Source organism: Ambystoma mexicanum, chromosome 14 (genome assembly GCF_040938575.1).
Source record: "Ambystoma mexicanum isolate Mex_15411 chromosome 14, UKY_AmexF1_1, whole genome shotgun sequence".
In the NCBI taxonomy this organism is placed as follows: domain Eukaryota; kingdom Metazoa; phylum Chordata; class Amphibia; order Caudata; family Ambystomatidae; genus Ambystoma; species Ambystoma mexicanum.
In genome coordinates, this window is record NC_090940.1 from 80,145,008 (window position 1) to 80,156,950 (window position 11,943).

At 45.6% G+C, this 11,943-nt stretch overlaps 1 long non-coding RNA gene across 1 annotated transcript; it reads right to left on the bottom strand.

The window, feature by feature from the left end:
• Positions 1-9,594: 9,594 nt before the first annotated feature.
• Positions 9,595-11,267, bottom strand: LOC138527426 (uncharacterized). Its single transcript, XR_011283925.1, has 3 exons — positions 10,578-11,267; positions 10,341-10,462; positions 9,595-9,942 (listed from the first exon to the last, which is right to left on the bottom strand). It is a non-coding gene; the product is annotated as an uncharacterized lncRNA (long non-coding RNA).
• Positions 11,268-11,943: the final 676 nt, after the last annotated feature.

Sequence of the window (11,943 nt, forward strand, 5' to 3'; positions counted from 1 at the left end):
TTCTGGTGCCAGAGGCACGCTTGAGGATGAGATCCCTTCAATGGGCCTTAAAGACTCAGTGGTCCCAGTTCTCGGGTCAAATGACAGATCTTCTTCAGATTCTGAACAAGTCAGACAAGACCTTCTATGGTGGACCTGTATAGAGAACATCCTAAAAGGAGAACCTTTTTGGCAACCATGGCCGGAGATCACAGTAGTGATGGACGCCTCACTCCTGCGGTGGGGAGCTCATGCCAACGATTTGACAATCAGCGGTCGTTGGTCTCCATTGGAGTCCAAACTACATATCAACCTTTTAGAGCTATGGGCAATCAGACTAGTGCTGAAGGCCTTCCTGCTATCTGTCAGGGGAAAGAATGTCCTGATAATGACGGACAACACAGTGGCCATGCACTACCTAAACAAAAGAGGAGGCGTGGGGTCACTACCCCTGTGCAGAGAGGCAATGCAGCTCTGGTATTGGGGCGATTCAGGAGGGAATCACTTTAACGGCAATTCATCTAGAAGGGGGAAAAGAATATGATGGCAGATGCTCTGAGCAGGCAGAGCACGGTATCCCACGAATGGGAACTGGCTCAGGAAGTCATTCAAGAGATCTTCGCCCTTTGGGGAACCCCTCAAGTATACCTGTTTGCAACCGGAATCAACCGAAAATGCGAAAGTTATTGCTCAAAGGAATTTCCCCCAAGAGGAGCCTTAGGGGACACGTTTGTGGTGGAGTGGAATTTCCCACTATTGTACGCGTTTCCTCCGATTCATGTCATTCCTCAGGTCATCAGGAGGCTGAGAAGGTTTCGGAGCCGCATGATCCTAATTGCCCTGGATTGGGCCAGGAGAACGTGGTACCCGGACCTTCTAGACATGTCCATCTGCCCTCCAGTACGTCTTCCTCAGAGAGAGAACCTTCTCTCTCAAATGGTAGGTCAGGTTCTCCATCCAGAGGTCAAAACGCTCAACCTTCATGCTTGGTATCTGAAAGGCTGAGATACAGGGATTGGAACCTTCCAGATTACGTTATGGAGGTGTTGCTTTCGGCAAGAAGGCCAGCAACAAAGACTCTATACCGTTGCCGTTGGAAAAAGTTTTGCAACTGGTGCAGAGAAAGGAATGTCAATCCTTTTCTATGTTCTATCCCGGAAGAATTATCTTTCCTTCTGACCCTAGCAGATAGAGGTCTGAATATTGGAACAATAAAAGGCTACCTTGCAGCGCTTTCCATTTTCAAGTGCTCATCTGAAGAATGCTCCTACTTCAAAATTCCTTTGATAATACAATTCTTAAAAGGACTCACCCATTTCAAGTACCGATCTGGGATCTAAATTTAGTCCTAAAATTCTTGATGTGTGCTCCTTTTGAGCCTATGCACATGTATCCATTAAGATTACTAACGTGGAAAACAGCCTTCTTGGTTGCTCTAACATCAGCAAGAAGAGTGAGCGAATTGCAGGCACTGTCTTCTGGGCTACCCTATACTGTGTTCCATAAGGACAGAGTTGTGTTGAGGGTAAAACCATCTTTTATACCGAAAGTAATATCTGATTTTCATTTAAGTCAGAAAATTGTCTTACCCGCATTCCATCCTCCACCCCATCCTTCGAAGGAGGAGGAAAGTTTACACAGGTTGGATCCGAAAAGAGCTTTAAGCTTTTACATCTCTAGACTTTCCAGACTTAGAGTGGACAACCAGCTGTTCATAGGTTACACAGGAAGGAAACTGGGTCAATCGGTGACAGAACAGACAATTTCACGCTGGATTGTGCTTTGCATTTCAGAATGCTACAGACTAGCTCAAAAAGACCCCCGGAAGGGTTAAGGGCTCACTCCACCAGAGGCATCGCCTCCTCCACGGCCCTTCAAAGAGGTGTTCCAATAAGATCCATTTGCGAAGCAGCAACTTGGTCTTCGCTACACACCTTCTCAAAATTCTATAACCTGGATGCTTCCCAGTCTAGGGAGCTAACTTTTGGAAAAGCAGTACTATACTCAGCCATCTAAGAGTATCGAAAAATCTACCCCCTCCTCCAGAGGAATTGTCCATACTGCTTTGGGAGTCTATCTAAGATGAGGAATACGTTGGAGGACACAATCCACTCGAAGAACAAGTTACTTACCAACTGGTAACGTTCTTTCGATTGGATGTTCCTCCAACGTATTCCTCATCGCCCTCCCAGTTTACCCCTCTGTAGATATTTCCGGGTTATTGCCATCTCAAATCTCGCAAGGCTCATACCCGTCTGCCGGCACAATCTACACAGTACAAGATCAAAGATAAAAAGGGGGAGAACAGAACTGAGGCCAACGGGCGCCGCGCATGCTACTTATATACCCGATGACGTCACCTTCGACGGAGGCCTTCGAGGGACCATCGACTCGACGGCATCGACACACGGCGCCCTCTGCCGAAAAAAATTCCGAAGAGCAGCAAAGCTGGATGGAATACATCTAAGATGAGGAATACTTTGGAGGAACATCCAATCGAAAGAACGTTACCAGTTGGTAAGTAACTTGTTCTATCGGGGTACTAGCCACAAGAATAAGGCAAATAAGATAAATAATCATAACCCTGTTGCAAACTTTTTTTTTTAAAGGGAGTAAGCATTGACCTGATCCCTAAAGAAATTTCGGACGTGGAGTTGTTAGAAGGCTGGGTGGTGGTTGAAGAATCTATTCTGCCAGAAGAAATTATCAAAACCCCCCAGGGGGCGGGGGTACCAGTATTGGAGCCACCAGTAAAAGTAACACCTATAGTAACTCCCGTGAGATGGCACTTTGGGAAACCCCCTTCTGACAAGTCACTTCCCACCCCCAGCCCAGGAAACAGGACTGGAGGCAATGGGTCAAAACTTAAATGCTGGCAAGCCTATCGGGGGCCATCTATCAGAGAGCGAGGGGGGGGAAATTGATAGACGGCACCTGGCAACCCCCAACTAGAAGAAACTGTACATATTCACCAGGACCACCAGAAGGTTTCAAGGAGCCCTTACAAGGGCGAGTCAGCCTCAAACTTCGGCAAAAAACTCACGACCAGCCAAACAACATCAAAAAGTAACAGAAAACCAATAACTTAACTTGAGATGTGTACACCCCCTAGCTGGTCTAGAAGAGGAAGAGACTCATTACAAGGAGGCTCAAAGGAAACACCACAAGAGAAACCAGATTTAATGGCAATAATATCAACAGTGACGATTGCACTTGCTCCCTTTAGCAAATTATATAAAGCTCTGAATGAGTCAGTGAGAGATCAATCTACAATTATGGCTGCTCTAATGTATACTAAACTAGCATACCTCTAAAAGGAGCTAATGATTAGAGAAGTGAGAAAAGAGAACACAAGGGAGCAAGGAACATCGTGCGCAATGGACCTGGAGGGAAAGATACAAGAAAAGCAGATAAGTGATAATCACGCAATCAAAAGCAGCGTGCTAAAAGACAGCGAAAAGAATGCGAGTGTGAAGGACAATGGCTGTATTACTATGGACTGCTCAGATATAACTATGGTCACATCTAGCAGTGCGTTGGTAAACAATCACAAGGAAAAATCCACAAATACAAAGCAGAAAAAGCTTGAAAGTTTTTTTTCCAGGAAATCTAAATTTGTGGACAAGTTGGCTCCAAAAGTAGGGCAGTGTGTGGCCAAAAGGGATGCAGAGAGAGTGGTCCTACAAACATTGACCTCACCAGAGCAGTCTCAACGCATTGCGGTGGCTAAGTGAAAGATGAGGAACAGCGACATCGCTAAGGAAATACCACCAAATAATAGTGCGACGAGAAAGAGGAAATTCTCAGAAGAAGAGAAAGTGGAGGAAGAAGTTAGCTCTTTGGAGGCTCTAATGAATTTAAGTACATACACGGTTGAAGATTCTGAATCTGACATACCTTTGTCCATGGCTAGAGCACGAAAGGAGGGCGCTTTAAGATCCGTCCTAGTGAAATATGTAAAAACGCAAAGACCAGGAGAGGACGGGAAAATAGTGAGGAATCATACAGAACCATGGAAGAAAAATGGAAGGCTCAGGAGCCGCCCTCTACAAAAACTACAAAGAAGAGAAACAAGACCAATCCTACCTCAGAAAAGCATAAAAACGGGCAAACCCCTGCGAGACCCAGGCCCTTACATAAGAAGTCAGAGGACAAGAGAAAGTCGGAGAATCCTCCCAATTACATCCAGCAAAGTAAAGCAAGGGAACGGAGCAGAAGCCGAGAAATGTGACGCAAGTGGGCAAAGGACGGGGAGATCAGAGAACAAACATATCAAGAGCAACTGTTGCATCTTTAAATTGGAGAGGATAAAAGACAAATCTGACGGATTTACGCTAAGTAGGAATTCAATGCTTCACATCTTCGACCAGCTGCCAAATTTACGGCAATTGACCTCACAAGATCTCAAAATAATTGAACCTTGTGAGAAAGGACGGAAGGACTGTGCTTACTTAGATATATCATCTGCAATTATGAGTAACATCTTAAAGAAGGAGTCACACAACCTCTGTTTCTTTGGTTATGACCTAAAGGAAATGAAGATAGGCAGTATGCCGAGGGGATGGGCGATACAAAGAAGCTCCAAGAGGGGGTCATACTCACCCAACGAGACAGCTGGGTCCAGACAAAAGAAGTATCCTAGAGCTGAGGATAATCATCGGCAGAGTAGAAAACATTCACCAACAGCAAAACAGCAAGATCACCGGCAGCAGGGTAAACAAAAGGCCCGTAGGAAGGAGCCTGGGGGGGCTGCTCCACACCGGGATAACAAGATAGCTCTTGAGGCGAAATCCCCGAGCAAAATGGAAACATGGCCCAAAGGTCCTGGGGAAAAAAATAAGGATCACAATAGATCAAAGCCCTAGGAGAAATATTAGAGAGGAGAGTGGCAAAGAGGAAGGAAGTCTGGCCACACAGCAGAAGTGGACTTGTTTTTCCAAAGTTTCAAACAACCCAAGAAAGATCTAGCAACTAGTGGATAGAAACCCTCGATGATCCAGCCGCAGGAGCAAAATCAGCTGATTATGGGCTCATGGAATACCCGAGGGTTTACTCATTTGATGGCAAGAACTGACGTGAATTTGGGAAAATTCGACATCCTGTGTTTGCAGGAGACATGCTTGGTGTCGAAACTGTATACTGATGGCTATGTTATAACCTTTACCCCAGCGCAGAAGGGAAGCGCAGGGCGGCCGAGGGCGGGCCTTCTGACAGCAGTAAGATCGGGGAGCGGGTTAGAACGCCAAGCAGAATTCCACCTGTCTCCCTTCATCCACACCACCCGACTTGGATGGCAAATCGATAGAGGAATGAAGGAAAAGAAATTCCAGCAGAACATCTTGATCATCCATACTTACTGGAATCCAGCAGAGATTGCAACCTAGACGGCATTGATAACCTGCTGGAAGAAGAGCGTGAAAACCATCAAGCGAATCACATCATAATAAATTGTGATCTAAACTGTACTGGCGAGCATGGTGATAAACCAACAAACCCGACTACCATGGCTGCCTGGGAGAGAGGAAAGAGATGGGAAAACCTAATGGAGAAATGGGATCTACATAACCTCCATTGGCTGAGAACCAAGAAGAACAAGGCGATTCCCACGTCGCAAAGATGCGATCAAAAAGGGACTATTGATCATACAATCGTATCTAGGGACCTCCTGAGCCTGATAAAAACTTTTAACGTGGAAGAAACGGAAAATAGTGACCACAACATTTTGGTTACAACATGGTATCCGCAAAGACTGGTGCAAGAACACATGGTACAAGGGCTAGAAACAGGCCCCAGAGGAAATCGCTTAAAGCTAACGGCCCAAAGCATAAGTGACATAACGAAGGCCTATAAAGACAACCATAAGAAATCCACAGGAAAAGCAAGTGAACGCACGACTGTTGATTATGTGCCTCTACTTGAAGTATATCGTGTAACAAAGCGACAAGGGGGGCGAAACTGCAAACCGCACAAACACAGTTAAAACAGAGAGCTGGCAGTTCAAAGAGCCACCTTGAGGAAACTCCGACGGATGGCAAAAAATTCAAACTCAGCCGTGTTGAAAAACAGGTGTCATCAAGCACAACGGCAGTACAAAAACTGGGTGAGACATCATCGTGCAAATCTCCTTCAACAAGATGCGCAACAAATGTTGCTAACAATCGCGACGAAAAGCAGCACAAAGTTTTGGTCATTAATTAATTCGACATCTTCAAAGACCAACAATGATCTACAGAACAATGTAAGTGAAGAGCAGTGGGTGGACTTCTTCGAGAAATTGTATAAAAATCCTGAAGGCCAGACTTTCAACATTCCTCAGCAAAGAGCGATAGCGTGGGAAATCCCCTGTGATACTGAGTCAATCAAATTGAAAATCAAAAAACTAAAAAACTCAAGAGCTCTGGGTCCGGAAGGGTATCACCAATATCGATCTTAAGACCAATGTGGATATCTGGGTGCCTTTCATTGGTCAGATCTTTCAGAACTTCAACCTAAACAACATGGTTACTCCCTCATGGTAGACTTCAAACGTAGTCCCTATTTTCAAAAAAAGAGTCAAAGAAGGCCAGAGGAATTACCGCCCAATAGCGATCCTTGTCGTCATAGGGAAGGTCTTTGGCTCATGTGCCTTGGATGGACTGAAGGGCTGGCTAAAAGAATCTAATTACACCGACCAGTTCCAAATAGGTTTCGTCAAAAAAATAGGCACTACAGCGAATATCCTTTTACTATGTTCCCTCAAGGCCAAAGTTCAATAAGGAGGCCCCAGAATCTTGGCTTTCGTAGCCCTCGTACAGGCCTTTGATATAGTGAAACAAGATCGGCTGTGGGACAAACTAACATGCAAAAAATGCCCAGACAAAATACTGGCACCTATCATGGCTTTGTACAAGGACACTTCTATGAGAGTCTGATTGAATGGGGAAGGGGCCCTATCAAAGAAAATTCGCACTTCTCTAGGAGTAAAGCAGGGTTGTCCTCTTGCTCCGGCCCTATACAACGCGTTCATAGCCGGTCTGCAAGAGGAGACAGTCAACACCGGGTGCTTCCCTCCAACTTTTGGGGGAGCGAAAATCCATAGAATCCTGTACGCAGATCACATCATCCTGCTAGATCAAACAGTGGTGGGCCTTCAAAGACAACTGAGCAGCTTGCTTGAATACCTGGAGAAGAACAATCTTGAACTAAACAAGAGCAAAACCAAGATCATGGTGTTTGAAACAACAACTAGGACAGCGAATAAAGAGAAATGGTATGTGGAGAAGGAGAAAATTGAAATAGTGAAGAGCTTCAAGTACTTGGGAGTTACGTTAAGTAACAGCAGAATTTTTACCAATGTGTCAGTCCAGAAAAACAGACACCCCTCGATCGGAAGGCGATGTACTTTGTTGGCCGAAGACCAACCGCCTCATGTTTTTAGTATTAGAAAAATGTAGCCATAAGCTTGACTGAAGTGCGGCCATTTTGAGGTGACTGAAATCGCCATTTTCTTTTCTCTAACGTTTGCTTTTTGCTTCATGTCAAAACTGCTTCGCTGAAATAGTATTCTGCTCCACTGGTGCATAACGCAAGGCCGCGAGAGACATGTTGAAACATAACGCAGTAATTCAGACAGAAATGCCGGTCTCCTCCCTCACATATCCTTGGAAAGAAAGCAGCAAGGCATTCTAATCAATACAGCAGGTGCCAGCTAGTCTCGGAAACAGTAGAAATGCTAGAAGCGAACATTAAATGACTTGAATAATGCTCTTCTTTGCGGCCCTCCTTTTCTGAGCCCTGTAGAGCTCTGGGGAGCAAGTTGACCGCCAGCACACAAATAGAAACTAGGACATAGCAAGGCCTGGAATGTGTCTCTCCCCTATGAACAGCTTGCTTGTAGAAACAGAAGCACTGTGTTCTTTTAAACAAAGACTTATGTCTGTAGGTTAGCAAAATTGCAAACTGTTGCTAAATGAATGTTTGAAGATGTCATACTCGTCACTATTGTCAATCATTGTGCCCAATTCAAAGGAAATGTATTAGGGGCGGTATTGGAGGTGTCACTACTGATTGTAAGATGCTTGCTTTGTATATATGTAACTATTGTACGATTCTCGCTCTCTTGCGTCCCCCGAGGTCTGGTAGACACAAGTCGCGGGGCGTGGGACCCAGTTGGCCAACTGAGACTATTTGCTTTGCAATAAACCCTAGATTTTGGGAATACAACCTCGTGTCTGGCGTATCAGTTTGTGTGTGGTGATTGTGCCTTGTTTCCACATGCAAGGTTCCCTTAGGGGCCCCTTCAAGATGGCGCCCGAATAGGGACCCTCCCCCACTTGTTCCATCGTGTATGTTGTAAGATAAGGAAGGTGGAGTGAACGGCGAGGACGGGACGATCGAGCCGGGATCAAGAGGTGTTCGGGGCACCCCTGCGAAAGCGATGAGAGACTCCTTTGCAGATCTGCACACAACTGATCCCTGATCGACGTGCCCGGCCAGAGAACAAGGAGGCGAGGGTCCCGAAACGAGGCAGAGTGAGCCAAGATACACAGACACAACGTCATTGGTTGCGTCGGTATACAGACGAATTGTGTCTTGAAAAAGACAACTTGATTGATCAGGTGAGTCGTGCCCCGATTCAAAGTAATCCTGATATTCAGTGTAAGGTTGATTAGCCAAGGGTAAGGTTAAAACATGCCTGGGGTATTGTCCACCCTAGTGGGATTTTTCCGCTGCGGTAGACAATCTTTGGAAACTGGGCAGGTTGCACCACCCGTGGGAATGCCGGCGTATGATATGTATGTGAAATATGGTGTGGGAGCGATAATGCTTTGTGGGATTTGGCATAAGCAAACCAGAAAACAGGAAGATCTCCAGTGGCCGAATCATGGGAGTTTTGAAATGACGAGAATAGATAATTTGGAGAAGGTGTTGATGAAAAAGAAAACGCGCCGTGCAGCATTTGATATTCTTAGGGACTGGAGAAGGGAAGCTATGCTTCGCTGGAGATGTAGAGAGATCTATGCATAAATGGGCCACATCGTGGCCACAGTGATTAGCCCCGTGGGTTCACATACCAGTGGGGGGCAAAGTATATGATCTCAACAAGAAAGAAAGGATACTGGTATGTGTTGGGTTGGCTACTGTGAAGTCTAAATAAATTGGAAAGGTTCACCTGGTCTCAACCCATATAGTCTTGATAATTTATCAAAATTTACATGCACAGAAGGTGTGCTGGAAACTTCCACAATAATGGAACAAAAAAAGGTTTTTTAGAAAAGAAACTTTTATATCACAACTTAGTGCATATAATAAAAACAACTTGGAGGTACATATATAATTGAAGACATAAATACAAATCTTCCATTTGTGGAAATAAAGAATGACAATTTTAACACAAAGGGAAAAAAAGGAGAAGGATTAGTGCATCAAAAAGAAGACATACATAAAAATACATACGACAATTTTCCTATTAGCAAAACAACAGTTATTTATCACTAGAGTATTGGAATAGATCAAATAGCAAAAAATTAGAGTAAATATAGTGATAAGTACCATACTGTCTCTATTTGAAATTATAGAAACTCAAAAATGAATATTCTAAACATTAGAGTAAATATAGTGATAAGTACCATACTGTCTCTATTTGAAATTATAGAAACTCAAAAATGAATATTCTTCAGTGTTTTGAATCAATCCCCAAGGACTCAGGGATGAGAATGGGGTCTGCCAACGCTTTGGGGGGAAGCAAAAAATTAGATACATGTTTAACAGAAAAGACATGGTCCCATTAATGGATACATGTCACATAGGCAAAAAAAGAGAGAGATCCTGGTGTCCACAGGTGATGCTGTGAAGGACCTGTAATTCCCCTCTGATAGAAGAAAAGCGTTTCGGCGGAACAGGATTGGATAAAGACAAGAAGAAAGTGTTTTTCATATCCAAGGATTGTCCTCCGCCTTCATCAGGGCAGTGTTTGGCAAGACCCTGTAAACAAAAAGGGGGGGGAAAAACTGGAGTGAATCTGAAAGACAAATTGCGATTGAAACTTGAGAATGGATCAACCATGGAGGCGGGACAGTACAGGATGCCTGTTACATGTAAAGCGTAAAGCACAAATGCAAAAACAGACAACGATAATAGTCGAGTCTGTAGATGTATCTCATGGCCACAAACTCATTAATCCTCACACGGAGTCGGGGAGAACTCGGAAGTAATTCCGATGCGTCTCCCCCCGGGGAGGGGGCAGAGAATATAAATTGTGGCCTTGGGTCCCCTTTGGAGGAGTGATGCATGGGTCCCTGTGTGTCACCCACCCGCCGGAGGGAGCCGGGGGTGCAACAGGACCGGGCAGGAATGGCTGAATAATGAAGAAAAATACTTACTTGAAAAGGGCTGCTGTCTAAGTGAGCCAATGGACGTGGGGTACTAATGGCTGGTGTCGCAGAGTCCGACCGTCGAGGGTCCAAAAGGTGATTCGCGTACAACAAAGGCAGAAAAGAGGGACCTGTAATTGGTAGGAAACCATAATTAGATGCCGTGGTGAGAGAACTCATCAGTAGGCAAGTGCACAATGACTCGGAGAATTATCCGGTAGGACCAGGAGCAAACGGAGAGATTACCTGGTTCGCATATGTGTCCTTGGTCCGAAGGTAGTAAAAGAGAGACCGGAAACCATCAAGTGGAAAAAGGCTGAAAAAACATCTCGGTCGACTTCCCAATGTTAATGAGTACCACCGGGACACGGACAGTCGGAAGTGGGCCCTAGGTGAAAAGAGAACAGAGGATCAGGCCCAATCAAACGGTGCCGGCCAAGATGAGTGGCGGGTGGGTGTGGGTGGGGGCTAGCCAATGTTGGTGTGCCGCTGTCTGCCTACTGGATGTGGATAGGAGGCACATGGGAGCTGAAGGTGTGGCTCGCATGGGGCCCAATAGAGTGGTGCCAACCCAAATGATGGGCAGATGAGTCAGAGATCCGGCTAACCAATGGTCGTATGAGGGGGGCGGGGAAAAGTATCCCCGCTTCGTCTTCGTTACAGTAAAGAGACGTGTGCGCCTGATGGGCGAGTGATTGCCGGAATTCTGCAGAGTACGTCTTATGAGGACGAAAAAGTCAGGATGGCAGTTGTTGCAGGTAAAAACCATGGAGAGCAACAAACAGTGCAGTGTTTGTGTCCTTAGTGGTGTGGATCTATCAGGAGATCGGATGTGTCCCGGTCTTGAGGCTCTGGTGAGGATGTGATTATCGAGTCATGAGGGTATCCAGATGTCAGGGATCATCGCGTCTGGTCTGACTGGAAGTGGGACACGTGGTGGGCATGATAGGAAGATGTGTGGGGGGGGTGGGACCTCGTGTAGACACCAGAAGGGGGGGGCAGGGGGGGGGGTTTATAAGTAGTAGGGGGTTAGTACAGGGTGTGGTGGATGTGTGTGGATCCAGCGGGAATGAGCAGGGAGATCCCTATGGGCTCAAGGACGTTCAGAAGGGAGGGATTTGCTCATTTAGACCCTGTTCTTGTGAGTTGAGTCTGTAAATCCATCTTCTTTCTAACTCCAAAAGTCTGATTGGTATGTTTTGTCCCGTCTGGATTCTATCCAAGACCCACCACAGGATATCATCTGGGCTGTGGCAATAAGCCAAGTAGTGAGCGACCAGCGGAGACGTGTTTTTGCATCGAATGCGGGAGCGATGTTCCGAAATGCGGGTACTGACTTTGCGCATGGTCTGGCCTACGTAACGAAGGCCGCAAGGGCATTCGATGCAATAGATTACCTGATTGCTCTTACAGTTGGATAAGGTATTTAATGTCCATTTCCGAGAGCCAATGTTAAATGTGAGAATCTTCTTAGTAAATTTACAGACTGAGCAAGAACCACAGGGATAGTGACCTGTGGTTTTGCGCAAATCCCAAAGACCTGTACGTGGAGCGGGTCTGGAGAAAGAGGAATGGACCAGATGTTCCCTAATATTTTTTGCTCTTTTAAAGG